The sequence below is a fragment of the Oreochromis niloticus genome, linkage group LG11, assembly GCF_001858045.2.
Source record: "Oreochromis niloticus isolate F11D_XX linkage group LG11, O_niloticus_UMD_NMBU, whole genome shotgun sequence".
Classification (NCBI taxonomy): domain Eukaryota; kingdom Metazoa; phylum Chordata; class Actinopteri; order Cichliformes; family Cichlidae; genus Oreochromis; species Oreochromis niloticus.
Window position 1 is genome coordinate 18,251,066 of NC_031976.2, and position 16,882 is coordinate 18,267,947.

Here is a 16,882-nt window from a genome sequence, read left to right on the forward strand (position 1 = left end):
CTAGAGGGAGAGAAAGGCAAACATCTTGGAACCCTTTCCAAGTACAATTACAGCACTGTATAAATGATTCCTTCAACTCCAACAACATAGCTTCGTTGTCAATATAAAAACAGATAAGAATTTTTTAATTTTACGTTCTGTTAACGGTTTCTGATCCAGGAGATGCTCAGGACAGACTGCGTCACTTTTACCCTCTAAAAAACCAAAAATGATTTCTTATAAAAAACAGTCATGTTCAAACCTGGCACTGTACCTGCCACCTCAATAATTTTCTTGCCAAGGCTTGTTACACTGCTGGGCTAGCCTTTCTAAAATCTCTATGGAGTGTCTGTTGTTGAGTCTGCCACCACAAAGGTGCAAACCGACTGTTTATGCAACTATTCATCAACCTTATTATAGTTAACTAAGCTAATATAGAAACAAAAATTTAATGTGACGAAACCTTTCAGTTAAAATGTTAAATAAAAACTAGATTAAAAAAAACCAAACAAACAAAACTAAAACAATTTTGTGAAGTTGAAAAGCTAAAACAAAATAAAAAATAGAGACTAAAAACTTTTAGTTTTAGTATTTGTTAGTTTGGTTAAAAAAAATTATTTGCGTGATGAGGCATTGATGGACGTGTTTACAGAGACGTCTGCCACAGTGTGAGTCAACTGCTTTCAAGAAGTTCTGTGTTTTTATTGTAATATCTACACTGATTTTATACTGACGAATGCTCTCCATGCAAAAATAAAATATAATATTAAAATAATAATTAAAAAGACAAAAAAACTAACACTGAAACTAAATTCATACAATGAAAACTAAAGTGAATTCAAAACAAAAAATCAAAATGAATTAAAATTATAAAAAATAATTAGAAAACGCAAAACTATAATAACTCTACTATTTTTAATTATTTAAATCGTGAATGTTAAAACTAAGTATCTATAATTTTCTATAATCTACATGTGCATTTTCTCATCTGTACTCTAAAATAGGACAAGGACTATTTGTAATGTGAAGCATCTTATCAATGATTGACGGTGTCGAGAGTTTTGTTGACGACGCTGGATTGATTCCTAAGATAAATCACAAAACAGCCCTTCATCAAAACAGTCTGGTCAATCTGGGAAGCACTAGTGACAAAGCAAATGTTATGTCTGAGTCTAAAATCAGTTTTAATAGCTGTCTCTGTACTGAAACACAACTTCCATTATATACAACTTTTTTACATCCATCCATCCATTTTCTTCTGTTGAGTCACAGTCGCAACAGAATTAAAGCCTATACTGATTCTAAAAACACATCATTCATCTCTATAAAAATGTTATCTTGTTGCTGTTTGTTGTACATGCCATTGGCTCATTGCGTAACCCTGCCTCTCCTTATCTGTGCTGGACTAATCACAGACTTGTGCCTTGACATTCCCCAGTAGAGCAATTTTGAATTAATTTAGTTATTGCAAGGCATTCAGGTTTTCTACACCATATTATGTCTCCTCCACCGCCATGCTTCATAGCTGAGGTTGGGTTTAGGTGTTGCATCTTTTCTCCTCTAATTATAGCATTGTGTATTTTTGCCAGAATGCTCAGTTTTGTCTTGTCTGTCTACAGAACATTGAATTAGGAAAGCTTTCTTGTAATTTCTTAAATCAGGCTTGTCCAAAGTCTAGTCCGGGGGCTTTATATGGCCTCTCACTCCTACCTTAAAAATGTATTATTACTTTTTTTGGCCCCTTGGTGATTTTCCATTGACAAATATGGCACTCTTGTAAAAAAGTCTGGACACCCCTGCTTTAAGTAGTCTTCAGGAATAGTTTTCCAGGCTTCTTGAAGGACATTCAAAGCTCTTCTTTGGCTGTTGGCTGCCTTTTGTTCTGTTTTCTCTCGAAATGATCCCACACTGCTTTAATGTTGATGTCTGGGCTCTGGTATGCTTTTACTCTTTATTGATAATGACTTGAATGGTTTTCCACATCCATCTCTCAGGTCCTGTGTCCAGTCTTGGCTTGATTTTCCTATTTTTTACGGATATGACTTTTAGATATTGTTGCAGATAGCTTTTTATGCCTATAATTTCTTCTTCTTCTTAAAGACACACAGTGCTGAGATATGCCAAGTTTTTTGACTAATGGAACTTTGAGAATCACCTTGTTGGTCAAAAATACTATTTTACACCAGTCAAACTGTGTTATCTTTGACATTTTGCCTTGATTTGTTTAAAGTAGGTGATGTGTTTTTAGAACAGAGTGACAGTAAAAAATGCCCAAAGATACAATTTAATATCTTTGGGGGCGTTTAAATTTTCCTCCTAATTGTCTATGTATAGAAACAGCAATGGTTCAGCCTTTGAGCTAGATTCCTTTTTCCCCTTGAATGATTCATAGGTCAGATACAAAGACTGGGCTGAAAATGATTGAAAAAGCACCAAAGAGAAACTTTGAAAGACCTTGAGAAAGCCTGGAGAACTTTTCAATTAAGACTACATGAAAAATTACAGTCTGGCTCCTTGGAAGCAAAATATTTTAAAATGAGTGGTGGCTCGAGACTCTTGCACAGAACTTTATTCATAAATTGATGGATGGTACGGCTACAGTTTTGTTTTCTCAATTTGAATATTTAACTCCAAATGAACATTGGGAGTAAGAAAAATACAGGTAGCAATGATTCACTTATTATTTCCAGTGTGAACTGTGAGTTATTTCTCAATATGTCCCACGAAGACACAAAAAATACAACTGTGTTTCACTAATTTAGTCAGACTGTGTTTGTTTCTTAGATGATGATAAAACCATGTTTTATAAGCAATGAACTTGGCAATCCTGGTAATTCCAGGGTTCACAGTTTCTTCCAAGTGTAAATAACAGTGCATTACAGGCTGAGTTATCCTTGCAAAGGTTCACGCTACAACCACACATGTTGTTTCTTATTATGATAGAGAGAAGATTATGTCTTTGTTAAGAAAATTACTAGTTATGTCTTTTCTGGCAATCAGTTAGGTTTCCATACCATATCACTACAACTGGCAATAGCTATATTATTGTAGGAATGTGTATCAGTGGATAAACTTTATTGTTTTTATTAATCATATGTATTTTAATTTCATTCATCCTTCCATTAGTTATTATATAAATTAATTTGCCAGTAAATCACAGAAAGGAAGACAAGAATCTGGATGAAAAGTACATTTGTATGTGTCACAAAAATTTTACACATTTCTTAATGAGTTCAAAGTGCAGTAAATTTAGTTTCCAAAAGTGCATTTTTCTTTTCAAAGGAGATGCAATTGGTAAATAAACGCTTTGGCTGCCATAAAAATATTCAGAAAGTGTTTTTAAGATTCAAAGTATTGCTTTCCTTTCATGTAATTGCAGATGTTTATATGAGTTCACAGTTTTATTTAACATACTGATGTGCTTAAATTATGCTGTAAGATAAATTATGCTGTAAGAAACTGGAATTCTATATAGTAGTAGATACATGCTGACCCCAATTTTGATCGTCCACACAACAAGATCGCCCTCTACAGGGCCGGGTTAATCGTGAGCTATGCCATCACAGTGTATGACTACTTACAGCAGCACTACAGCTGGAGTCCTCTTTAAAAAAAAGTATTATATCATAGATTTAAAAGGGCATCATATGTGAACATCACACGGACGGTCTGACCTTTTCATGAGCTGACACACAAAGCACGAAATATTTTCTCCTCTCATATTTTACTCCTGCTTCTGAAATATAAAAATGAATTGCACTGATTGTGCGAGATAAGTCAGAAAGTATGTAGCTGTTAACACAAGTGTGACAAGGATGCTTGTAAAACAGTAGTTTTACAAAGTGGGAGATGTGTTTGTCAGTGTGCGCTCTGGCACCGTCAGTGGCGTCCTGTAGAGGGCACTGGCTTTTCTCTTTTGACGAATCTTAGTGCAGACCCAAGAGACCCACGCACACAGTGCAGCAAAAAACTGTTTCAGACAGTTTGTCAGCTTAAACGTTTATTATAGATAGATAGATAGATAGATAGATAGATAGATAGATAGATAGATAGATAGATTATCTTTACAGAACGAGCCGAATGCAATTTTCTTTTTTTCCCTTTTTCTTCTTTTTCTCCCTTTTTTTTTTTTTTTTTTTAAATTTTTGACCTAAAGGACAAAAAAAGTAGCAAGTGGACCAGCTGGTTGGCAAAAATCCGTTTTGCAACCCATATTTAAAAACACAGGCACGTGGTGACCTCCCGTCCACATAATAATTGATCGTATTGACTAAATAATAATATCTCGTCAGTCACCCCGTCATAAGTTATTGCTCCACCTGTCTACCTACAGACATGACAAACCAGTTTCGATGTGTTGGTGGCAAGTAATAGCCTACATGTGGGGGATTTTGCCCTTTAGTGAATTAACGCCTAATGCATGTTAAAAACCGGGACTGCCGTGCGCGCAACCTGTAAGTGGGATCTCTGCTGGCAGTTCACGCTAAATCCTGCAAAATAAACTCTTCGTGTGTTATGTAAGCCCCCGGAATGAACAAATTTGTTAGCCCACACCCGAGGGCATCTGGTGATGGATACGTTGTCCCGGGGGGAACTGGGGAAGCCGGTGGCCTACAACAGCCGTTTATCTTGAAAGGCTCGTTTTAAGTGTCCCTCAGCTGGGAAACAAAAGCTTTAAGGGCAGCCATTACCTTACAATAGTTGTAGAATCACCATTGTTCAGTTAGGTTCACACACATACCTATTAGAGCATATGCTTAGGCTTGGGTTTAAAACCAAGTGGTTTAAGTAGCTTACATGGATGAAATAAACTAAATATCCAAAGTTGATAAATGCAAACTAAGACCCCAGGTTTAGTTGATCTAGCTGGTCCAGCTGCTTCATAAATTGGTTTAGCAATAAATGTCACTTTTTGATGTGTGTATGCCTATGCTTGTGTCAGTTGTATGTGCAAGGCAGTATGGGGTGGAGCTGGGTGTAAGCAGTTAGGTAGGACTCCCCCAGCATGGTCAGGCCACTTGTGTCTGAGGGGCTGGCTTATCCCACTTAATCAGCATCCTGAGAGACTGGCACTGCCCCCATAGCCATAATGCATGGGGTCACTTTGGGCTTCTCAAAATGAAGTGAAGCCCCACCAGACAATACTGCTGTCAATCAGCCTTAACCTGAGCTGGGCCCTTTATTCCTCATATAGTGTACTTGTGTAATCATTCACTCCATAAATGCAAATTAATCTCATCAATGTTTTGACTAACACAGGGCAAGGATACATGAAGAGCATTTTTGCATATCAAATGCTTGCATTTCTCACAGTACAGTTTCCTTTTCCTCGGGACTGCATAATGGGCTATAAAGAAGGGCAAATCATGGATGTCCTCTGTGTAGTTTTAATCATGCATACACCTGTTGCAGTGAGAATATAGCATTTGACAGGCAAAACATCCGCATTTTATTTTGCATATATTTAGTAAAATGGCCAATTCAGGATGTCACTGTATGAAGAAAGCTCATTTTACTCTGGTAATCTCAGCCACATGCTGTGGAAAATATATTTATCGAAAAAACTAACAAGATAATGAAGACACAGGAGAACGCTTCCTGCAATTTGCACTAGCTCTTCCGCTTCGTTTAGACCATAATTTGTACTTGCTTGGATGGCACATACAGTCAGTGGTTTGGGGTTTGTAGCAGTAATATCCCAGGGGCTTCTGTCAGTCCGGCACCATTATAAATGACAGAGCTGAGTGAGCCTCTTTGGCTGTTTCTCAACACCCTGGCTTCCTTGGGGCCTTGTGCAGCATTTGCAGAGCGTGTGCCCTTTTGATTTCCTAATCCCAGCACGAGCTGTGGAATGCTGGCTCTCTATGAGATATTCCACTCACAAGCTGTGATTTATGTTCTTGTGGTGCAAGGCTCAGTGGTGAGGGGCTCACAGGTGTTGTGGAGCCTCAGTAAAAACTTTTAATATGCACACCTCGTGGTCTCTGGCTGGGCCTGGCACAAGGATTACTGCCATTCAGTGGGGGGGGTGGGTCAATAAATGTTTAAAATTCATCCACGACCTTACAGTCTGATGGCCGTTTCAGACACACGACCATGTATGCACTAGATCATTATCAGGACACAGTGCCTGGTTTATTTCAGTATGGTCAGTCTGACTAAAAGACAACAAGTTAAATATATCAAATATGATCATATATAACAAATTAGGGACGAATAGCACATTTTTAGAATACTTATATCTTCTTCCTCTTCTTTTGGTAGGTCCCTTTAGGATCCCTACAGTGGATCATCTGCTTCCATCTTGCCCTATCCCTTACATCCTACTTTGTCCCATCAACCCACATACAGAACATAAAAAGCATTGGGCATGAACAATATTGGTTGTTAATTACTGCACTGTTGATGATGCAGTTACTGCCCACTTTAAAGTGAAGAGGCTGACCTCTGCACATGCCACAGTAAACGTGTCGGCATAAAATCAAGAGCACAAACTGAATGGCAACCACTGAATGCTCCAGTGTTTGTCCTCTCTGCAGGTACCATGCTATTATACTTAGTTTAACAAACATAATAATTCAGAGGGAAATCATGACTTTATTTTAAGTTAGAATTCTGTGCTGGGGAAATAAAGAGTTAAAAAAGTGGTTTACTCCCCACCGGTGTTGCTGTCAGATTAATGAATGAATATGTGACAATTTGCACCGCAGTGGTCCAGTTATGCTACATTTCATTCAAATTTGTCTTTGAGAGTTTTGGCATGTGTTATGAAAATAAACTTAGAATCAATGCCAATCTCCATAAGCTCAGGGAGCTATTTGCAGTGTTGTAGCCATTTTTTCATTACTTTTTTTAAAGAACAGATTACTGACATTAACCCTGTAAAAAGTTAACTGTTTCACTATTTCTTGCATAGCTTTTATGTTATTCAGCAGCATTACCTGAGAAACACAGCAAGTCACTTAATTTCTAGTAAAAAAATCAACATTCATCAATTTATATGACCACATGCAATTTCTGTAGCTTCATAAGGATGACTTTTTTTTTCCTTAGAAAAGACAGCCCAAAAATCACTTTAGAGAAACAAGAAAAGTAGCTTTACCTGATAGGAACAGTTATAGCTTAAATCACAATCTTACAAACAAATTTAAATTGCTTATTTTAATGTTACGGCCAGCACTTTTTTTGACTATTGCATTTTTGTTACATATTTGCATTTTTCTGAATAAGGTTATAATGCTGACAAGAGAAACAGATGCAGTTCATCATTAAAAGTGAAGATACTAATTATGGCGTACCTTCCCATCAAAAATTCCATTCAGAGATTTATTTGGGTTCTTCCTGCCAGTGATCCAGAGTTTGTCATGACATGTTACAGACAACTTCATGTGCACTAACAACCTTCCTGCATGATTTAATAATAGTGATCTGTGTTAATCACCCACCTCCCTTTTTCCGCTTTTCATACTTTGCCGCGGGGAAAATAAACTGCACCAACTTACCTGAAGTCAACTGCCTTATCTGCTAATGGCTGCCTCAGACCCCCAACCCCCAGCTTTCTTTGGCTTGTTTTCAATGCGCAGAGGCCAGGAGAGCCTTTCAGTCATGTACCGGAGTGTGTCCTAGAAGTACAGTGACCTTTTCAACTCTCCTGTGAATCCCTGAAGCTGTTTTGGTTGGGACTGTTTTTCACTGTCACTAGTTTTCATACATTTCTATGTTCTTTAAGTCACAGACGATGATATCTAACACTGTAATATAACACAACGGTCATAGTTTTTATATACCTTCTATCCCTGATATTAATTGTATTCTACTGAGTTTTATTTATCTTCACAACTCATTTTTTATTGTTGCTTTTTTATGTGCTGTGAGAATCCTGGTTTTTATCATATCAAATACTTTTACTATTTCATTTTATTGACTAATTTATCCAATTTCAAAAATTGTTGCTTTTCAAGCCAGCTCAAGCATTTGAAGTTAATGTTTTTCATGAAAGGTGTTATGTATAAATAAAGTTGAATTAAGTACCTCTCACAAACTTAAATGTATGCAAACAATGTTTATTTTTAACAATTTTTATACTCTTTAATGGTACAATTAGCCAGATTGTTAGTTTACGAACAAAACAAACCAACAAACAGAGAAACATTACTAACATTAATAATTTACTGAATGGTCTTGTATACTGCTTTTGTATTGTTTTTCTTTTATGATTGGACTGTGTATACAATTTATTGTTATTTGTTTGTTTGTTATTTTTGTTTTTTGATGGTGTTTATTATTGTTGTTTTATGGGTTTTATGGCACGTTTCACTGCAACGACGGCTTAGTAAATGTCTTTGAATGTGTTTTTCTTGGATGCAATGACAATAAAGTATTTATCAGTTTATCAATTACCAAGAGCATGTAAAGCTTTAACATCTACGACCTTAGGTCAAAGACGTCCATGTACTGGCATACTAACCAGCTAACCCCGGCCAATACGCTTGATGTGAGGATAGGAAAGCAGTTTAACATGAGGATGAGAAACTAGCTCTTTCTTTCTTTCTTTCTTTCTTTCTTTCTTTCTTTCTTTCTTTCTTTCTTTCTGTTAATACATTCTATAAATCTGACTTGGCATCATGTTGAATAATAAGCAGTGGAAAATGAAACAAGCAACACAACGATGGCTAACATTGGGAGCTGGCAGGCAAGGGTTTATTTTTTAGAGTTTTCTGCCTTTACCCCCTCGCCCCCAGGCCCGTCTGCCACCCAGAATTGTCGGCCCGATCCCCAACAAGACAAGAATTTTTAACTGGTTGTCCTGTCATGACACACATGAACAGTAGTTGCTTCTTTGGCCATGTGTGGTGTAAACTGAAGGAAGCTGGATTAGGAAGCTAAGCTAGCACTGCAGTATTTGGACTATCTGATAATATCAAGCTAAAAACCAGTGCCCGCCACTGCCTGAAGGGTATGATGTACAACAAATGTACACAGCTGAGAGTCTTTTATTGTCACAGCATATGGTGAAGCATTACCAATCACTTGCTTTCACATTCACACACAGGCACGAGCCTCGTGACGTTATCACAGTATGCTGCAGCATCAGTGGCTCAACAGTAACTTTGCCACTTGTTACCTTAACACAGCATTTGGGTCCTTTTAAGAAACCCTAAATATTTTTAATTGCATTTTTTTTTAACATAAAAGGGTTTAAAATAAGTAATAGTATAAAAAGGATTCATCTTAAACGTGTCTAAAATACTGAATTTCGCCTTTTGATTGTTTTTAGTTTTCAAAAATCATTTGATATTCCTCTGTTAGTTACACAACCCCTTTTAAGCAAATAAACTCATTTTGAAACAATTATTTAAACGAAACGATATACTTTTCCAAAAAGTTGCAAACATGGTTGTTTTTCATGAAAAACCGCTGGTTTTGGTGATCCCTTACATGGTTTTTCACAAGACGCTGATGCTTTGAAATTGCTTGCAAATTGATTTATTAATTCAACTGGAATAAGTGTTTCTCTAAATATCACACAATTTAAAATGTTAATGAAAATTGTGGTAATGACTGCCCATGTTTTAGAGGCTGGATATATCAGTTATCCTCAATTTTAGGTCGCCTCATTTAACATATAAATCACTTCAAAGGTTCAAGAATATTTTCTTCTTTATCCCAAATTACTCTAAGAAAAAAACTCCCCCCAAAATCGGCATGTGGCAAAGTCTTTAGGAATCCTTTATATGATAAAACATTTTAAAGAAATGGCTAATGGCTTGTTTAACTGCTGCAGCTCCTCACACTGTTACACACTCTGAATTTCTGTAAAACTGAGAGAATTTCACCTCTGAATTTACCTATGCCTAAAAATGTACCTCCCCAAGGTTGCATAGCAGATTCATTTAATCCTTACTGTGGCACCCCCGTTTCTCCCTCACCCTCCTTCCCTTCCTCCTCCTCTTTCTTTCCCATGTCCATTAGACCTTGCAGACTAATCGAGCAGCACCAATTGCTCCCGTGGTGAGATCATTAAGTAAATTATTTTAAGATCAAACGGTCAGCAGCCACAATGAAGTCTTGTGTAATGGTAAAAGCCTCAGAAGCTGCCACCCACTCCTCTCTCAAATTAAAGCCCAGTGGGGAGAGCTCTGCACCTCTCAGGTGGATGCCCCCATTAGGCCTTTTAGCTGCAGGCTAAGGTAGGACCCACTAATTGGTCCTTTGAACAAAACTAACCCACTGACAGGATCTGACTTGTATGAAGCTTAAGAGTGCAAAATTGTTCCTGGCCGACGACAGCTCTGAACCACTGTAATAGTCGGCCTATAGAGAGAGCATTAACATGGACTTGTTCTGCTTAGGTGGCAACATGTTATAATGTTTAGTAGGATTTGCTATATAAAAGGAGGGGGAGACTTTTTTTTTTTTCCTAGTTTGAAGGTGTTGTTAAAATTGCACACACTGACTCACAGTGATTTTAAATTTCAGGTACACCAGAAAGTTTGATTGTCATTGGGTTTTACTTTTATATACATCCATTTCTCTTCTGCTCATCTGCTTTCTGTTTTACTTTTCTTTTCTAACATTTAAAATGACCTTTTTACTCAAGTCAAACTTAAAAGTCACTCCCTAGGAAAGCATGTCAGAGCAAAAAATTGTAAAATAACAAAGAACACAAACAAAGTACTACGCTATCTATTGACTGAGTGCACTGTGTGCGGTGGCAATAACCACAGAGCCTGCTACAATCAGCAGCTTTCTGTGTTTCATGAATAAATACATTCCTCTTAATCCTTAGTTTCATTATTCCTTTGGTTTTATCTTCTACTTTAAAAATCCAACATCAGTACATTCGAATCCTCACTTCACCTTCCTGTTTATGTTTTTTCTGTTTATCTGTGTTGTCTTTAGGTGGTAATATGTATGTGTGGTCATGTATGGTGCCTACTCTCAGTTCTCCCAGCTGAACCCATGCTAAGCTTGCTTTCTATTTCCTAACAAGAAACCACACTCTTACCAGTAAATAAAGCAACAAGCTGGATTGTACCAGAGTCTTTATGTGTGTTTGTGTGTGAGTAGCTGCATATAGGGTTTGTGTATAATACAGTGAACAAGTATGAAACCCATTACACAGTGATTACTCACAAAGTGCTTCTTGGATGGATAGGTTGACAGCTTTCCTTTTAGCAGGTCAAAGTTTCACTCGGCTTAAGATAATTAGGAGCATGTACTGTATGCGCATACAAGGGTAAATGTATATACATTACACAGATTCATAAGCTGATGCTGCCCTTAACAAGTGACTTTGCTTCACTTAAATGATTTCACATATGTGGCAAACAAGCCACAGTCTTCAAACATTAAAAAAATGGTTCTTTCAGGTGTTTATTCCCCTCAGCAAAAGAAGTGTTGGAGTTACAGTAGCTTATGGCGTGGAGACAGGAACCAATGCAGCAGAGTGACTGTGAGTGAATTATCCTCCCTTGACATGGAGCGTCAGTGTCATCAATCACATGGTTTTAATTAGCGATAGCTCCCCTTTGTGGCTGAGAAATGTGCATGTAATTCAATTTGGGACCCACTGCTGCCTCCAGAACCCCACACAGAGATTTTCTAAGCCACTCGGAGTTCACACACGCAGGTGAAATGCTCGATGCGGACAAAACAGACGGTGTCATGGTGTTGTGTCTTGATTTTCAAAAAAACATTTTCGTAATACTGGCTCGTGAAACAAATGACATAAAACAATCCTGTTAGCACAAATAGCAAATGACTATTTAACTCACTACTGATAAAAAGTAAATGCTTTACCTCTTGTAAATGATTTTCTTTCCTCCCAAAGTGTCTGAACCGCTCTATTTTTATTATTTTTTCAAATCAAAATTCCGAAACAAAGATGGAGTGAAGCGGGACATGCTCATACAAGGTACAATTTTATTTTCAAAGGTCATACAAAGGTGCTTCACAGTCAAACATTTAATCAAGTCCGGTAATGTTTATTGTATTAAAATTCCTCAAATGTTAAAAAAAAATGGCAAATTTCATATTTTGCTGTCAACCAACAAGAGACAGATAGCAGCTGTGCTGTGCTGAAATGGCTCAATCCTTTTTTATGAAAATGCAATATTCATCAGTTACACAGTGTGAAGGCGATCACTGTTACTTTGTTTTCCCTTGAGGTAATACATTGAAATGGCCATACAATGATGAAAAACAAAAACACACAGAGGCCTTTTATCCATCATTTGAATGTTGGTTTCTTGTGATTTCCTCCTCAATGGGAAACTTAACTGATAGCAACAGCAAAGGCCTTAAATAAAAACAAAGACAGCCTTGAGAGTTAAGGTTGCCATTGAAATGCTAAAATATCAGTGGCAGTAATTTAGTTCTCTAAAGACACTTGAAAGTCTCTTATCTGACACACAGTAATGCAAGTCACTATAATAATGTTTATTTCACAGCAGTCATCCCCTTTGCTGTCAAATACGAGCCTTTTTTAAGTTTCCCTTATGAACTTTAACCTCTGACCTCAGCACTCTCAAAATAGTCATAGTAAAATATTTTGGACAAACTTTGTGTTGCTATTAAAAAACATGTTTTTTTCTAAAAAATAAAATAATAAAAATAAAAACACAAAGTTTGACAGTTTCTTTTGACCTTATGCTGATATTTTCCGTTATCCTTGGCGCTGACAGCATTAAGTAACACTCAGCATCTCAACTTGCACCGATGCTTCATGTTTATACGATGACGATTGCAGATGCTGTTGATTCCACTGTCTGATTGGACTCCTGCACTTTGAAATATTCCATTTAAGGCTGCTTTTGTTCTTGGGATAGATCAGCTCCCTTACAAGGTCTCCTCCAATCAATTTACTTGACGCCTGTGCTCTGTTTAACTTTTGAAGGTGCTGATTATATTCTGCCTTTTCCCCCTCTGGATGCCCTAACAGCACCAAATCAGTGTCCGCACGAACATGCGGCTCACAATCAAGCTGCCATTCGGTCTATGAAAATCTGGCTGCGCCATTAGCTGATGTGCTGAGAGGAGAAATTCCAGTCCTCTGTCTGTGTGGTTGTTTTGAGGGAAACATTGGTTTCACCCCCTGCTGATTGACTCTAATCAGCCACACTGTGCCAGCATCACTCTGTCTTGAAGCACATTCTGGTGACTGATTAGGTGGGAAGACTGAAAATTTGAGGAATACATAAATATTTATCATGCCTTGATGATGATAAAAACATACACATAGTCTGAAGAGTCCCTTAGCGAAAGAACCATTCCCTCGCCAGCAGGCAGCTTTTTAAAGTAAACAGTACGCTATAATATTTAAACAAAGAAGATTTTGGCACCAGCAGCAGCGCCTGTTGATGTTGTTGAAATGCTTGTTGTCAAAAAGAGCTAGAGTCAAACACATCACATGTATTGGCTTGTATTTCCATTTGCTGAACAGGTCTGGCAAAGAAAACACTGCTGACGCCAAGCTCAAGCTGTGCCGTCTGGGTCCACAACCGGTTAAAACACCTCAGTGCCACAGCTCCAGGCTATTCTCATGCTACATGCATATTTTAACCTCGCGATTGTGAAATTATTGTGTTGTAATCTCTGTTAGTCAAGTTAGTCAGTGCACGCAAGTCATAATGTAAAAGCTGAAGGTGAAGCAGACTAAAATATCGGTGTAGGGTCGCACATGCAATGTGGAAAACTAGTTGTGGGACAATGTCCAGAGGCTATGAGAGACAGGTACTTCCTATATCCTGTGCTCGACAGCGAGAGGCCTCACCTGGGCTATAATCTGGGACAACTGATCACAAAGAAGAAGAGTGAAGGCAAATTCCGCCTGTCCTACTTCAAACACAGCAGGACAGTAAATCAGACAGGTAGACAACACCTGTCACTTGTCTTCACCGCTTCCTCGTCCTCGCTCCGAGGCAAAGGAAACAAGTATGCCAACAATGTCACCTGACAACATTATGGAGCCACTTTGCAGAAAAAAACATTTCGCAGAGCCGCCTGTGAAGATATGTGCGACTGCAAATACGACGGTCACATCTTGAAAATCATTCTTTTTGCATATGTTCAGTCGATTTCTGCCACAAAACAGCAAGAATATTTAATATATTTAATAATTAAATGTTATTAGAATTATTATATATTATATGAATGTCTAACTGCAAATGTTGGTTATGATTTGTTTTGACTGTCTTTTAGTTTCCTGGTACAAGGTTGTTTTAATAAAAAGAAATTCAGCACTATGTGTATAAGAAGAAGCTGCTTGTTTGATGTGTTGTGAATGCTGTTGCTGATGCTAATGGGGATCCTAATTAAACAAACAAACAAAGCATCCTTAAAAATGTTTTACTATCAGCTCTCACATCAACGAATCTCACCAAAGTCTGTCAAGCATTCATTTTCAAAAGACTGAAAAAAAAATTGGGGGGGGGGCAGTAAGAGACAATTTGTGTCCTTTGTAAAATATTGATTATATCCTGTAAAATTACATTAAGCTGACAAAGTTCTAAGTAGGTCTCAATGCTTTAAAATCACATTAAAAGTTCACTTTTTTCCCAAACTAAGGTGATTCTATACACATACTTGCATTTATCCATGATAAATACAATAAGTGTAATTGAAACCCCACATTTAGCATTCACATTATAAATTTCCCAATATTTATTCGAACAAACACGGCAATATTTCATCGTTGAAGGAAATTAAGGGAAGAGTCACTTTACAAATATCAGCTGGATGTCTAACTCCTGAGAAATCCCATCGGAGGACAGGGTGTCAGGGAAAATGAATCAGAAAGAAGCATCAAGGTCAGCGTGATATTTCCAGGCTTCTACTTTACATGGCCGCATAGCAAATGAAGGCCTTCAATCAACTCAGATTGGTGGATGGACTATAGGTACACCAACACCCTACAGCGAGAGTAATGACAAAGGCATAAATCCATCAAATGAAGAAAAAAAGAGGACATGAAAAAAAATCAGGGTCACACCAATAATACTCTTTTTGACTAATTCTGATGAAACAAATCGGGTGGAAGCATGCTTTTATTCTCAGTTGTTCCCGTTTTATATGCCTGAGCATTTCTGCAGTGAGGCTGGTGAATAACACGTCCTAATATAGACTCACAGTGAAGTAAAACAATACAAGCTCAACACTTGTGATCCTTAATTAAACAAATTGCTGCAAATGAATGCACGCTTGAGGACCAGGATGCATCCATGACCAACAATGGCATGCTTTACAAGCTTGTTATTATTGCAAAATACTCACTGCTTTTCTTATTCCTCTTTAATACAACCTGTCTGAATTTGCAGTTAGATGGTTTTAAAGTGAAATGTGTCGAGGCCCCCGATTCTTAATATCTTTACTGCCAAAATTGAATATATCCAGGATATTAATATTATGGGGGTTGATCCAGCTCCCGAGAACCATTCATCTAAAAGTTTCTGCTATATAAATATGAGCGAGGAACCCAATGCACCAGTGCTTTAACAATCAATACATTATCTTATGTGCAAAGTCGAAATGTTGAGAGTTTTTTTTTTCCAAGTGTGTGGAACAAATTAAAAGCCCGGCCAGTCAGTAAAAGACCAATTCATAAAGGTGAAAAAGTGAGGCTGCGGCTGTGATGGGGAGGACCAGTGAAAAATCTCTGCTGACCCTCTCATCCCTCTGCTCATCTATCTCTCACTACTGTCCACTGATAGATTTCCCCTCACTGATTTATGGGAGAAAAAAAAATGTCACGGTGGAATAGGCTTTTGATAAAATTGTTCAAGAGATTCTGGGCAATAAATCCTGTTCTTTACATCAGGGTTGCTAGCTACTTTCACATTCTTGTGCCATCAATAAGAGCGGCCAAACATGACGACTAATCAATAACTTTACAATATTCTGGGCAGTTTGGGAAAACAGTAACATTTATATTTAACAGGAAAGAGCAAGTCACTAGTTCTATATGGGGCGATCTATGGATAAGACTGTAACTTGAGCTGAAAATAAGTCAGGCTGTGTTTGCACTGCTAGCTGGAGAGAAATCGCTGTCCTTCACAACAGCTGATTAAAGCTGCCTTGAAACTAATGACAGATACTATCTATTCTTTATTTCTGTTTGCATTCGAATGTCCACAAAACCTGTTAAATTCACATTAATCAAAAATCAATCGGTTAGTCATTTGAGCTTTTTTTTTGCCAGAAATCCAATTCAAATATGAAAACAGGGTCATTTAGTGATCATTAATCAATGTGTCTTATATTGTAATGGCTTCCAAAGATGAGCCTATTTTTCCTGTAAAGCAAAACAGCCCAATATAATCGTAGTAACAAGTTACAGGATCTCTAATCCGACATCACTCACTCATCTGACAGGAACTCTTCAGTCAGCCGAGTGGCGCCAGAAAGGATGAGTGATTCAGCAAACCTGCCTGGTGTTGTCTCTCCGCTCTTTCAATCTTTTACGATGTAGCTTAGAGAAAAACAATGAGTCTGTTTCTCAGTACAGGTGTTTCTCGGAGGAGATGACTTGTAAAAACAGGTAGATTTCCTCTGAGACGTGAATTGACTCACATAAAAGGCTTCTGCTGCTGCAATAACTCACAACTAGGTCCTGGCCGTCTGCCCAGAGACACTGAAATCATAGCGGTGTTTAATTTGCACAAATAACCTCACAGGGGTGAAATATAAAAAATAAAAAAGTCCCCGAGCAACTGATGGCATCTGACAGCGTTTGCGGTAATGTCATCCTCGGCTGATCGGGAGATAAACATCAGCACTGTAACCTCAGACTGACAAAGAAACAAACAGTCAGCCACTCAGAAGAGCATACTTTAAAGGACCTCTGCGCTCGCAATAAAGGCCAAGAAAAACTGGAACATGAACTTAAAGCCCTCTAAAGACAAGG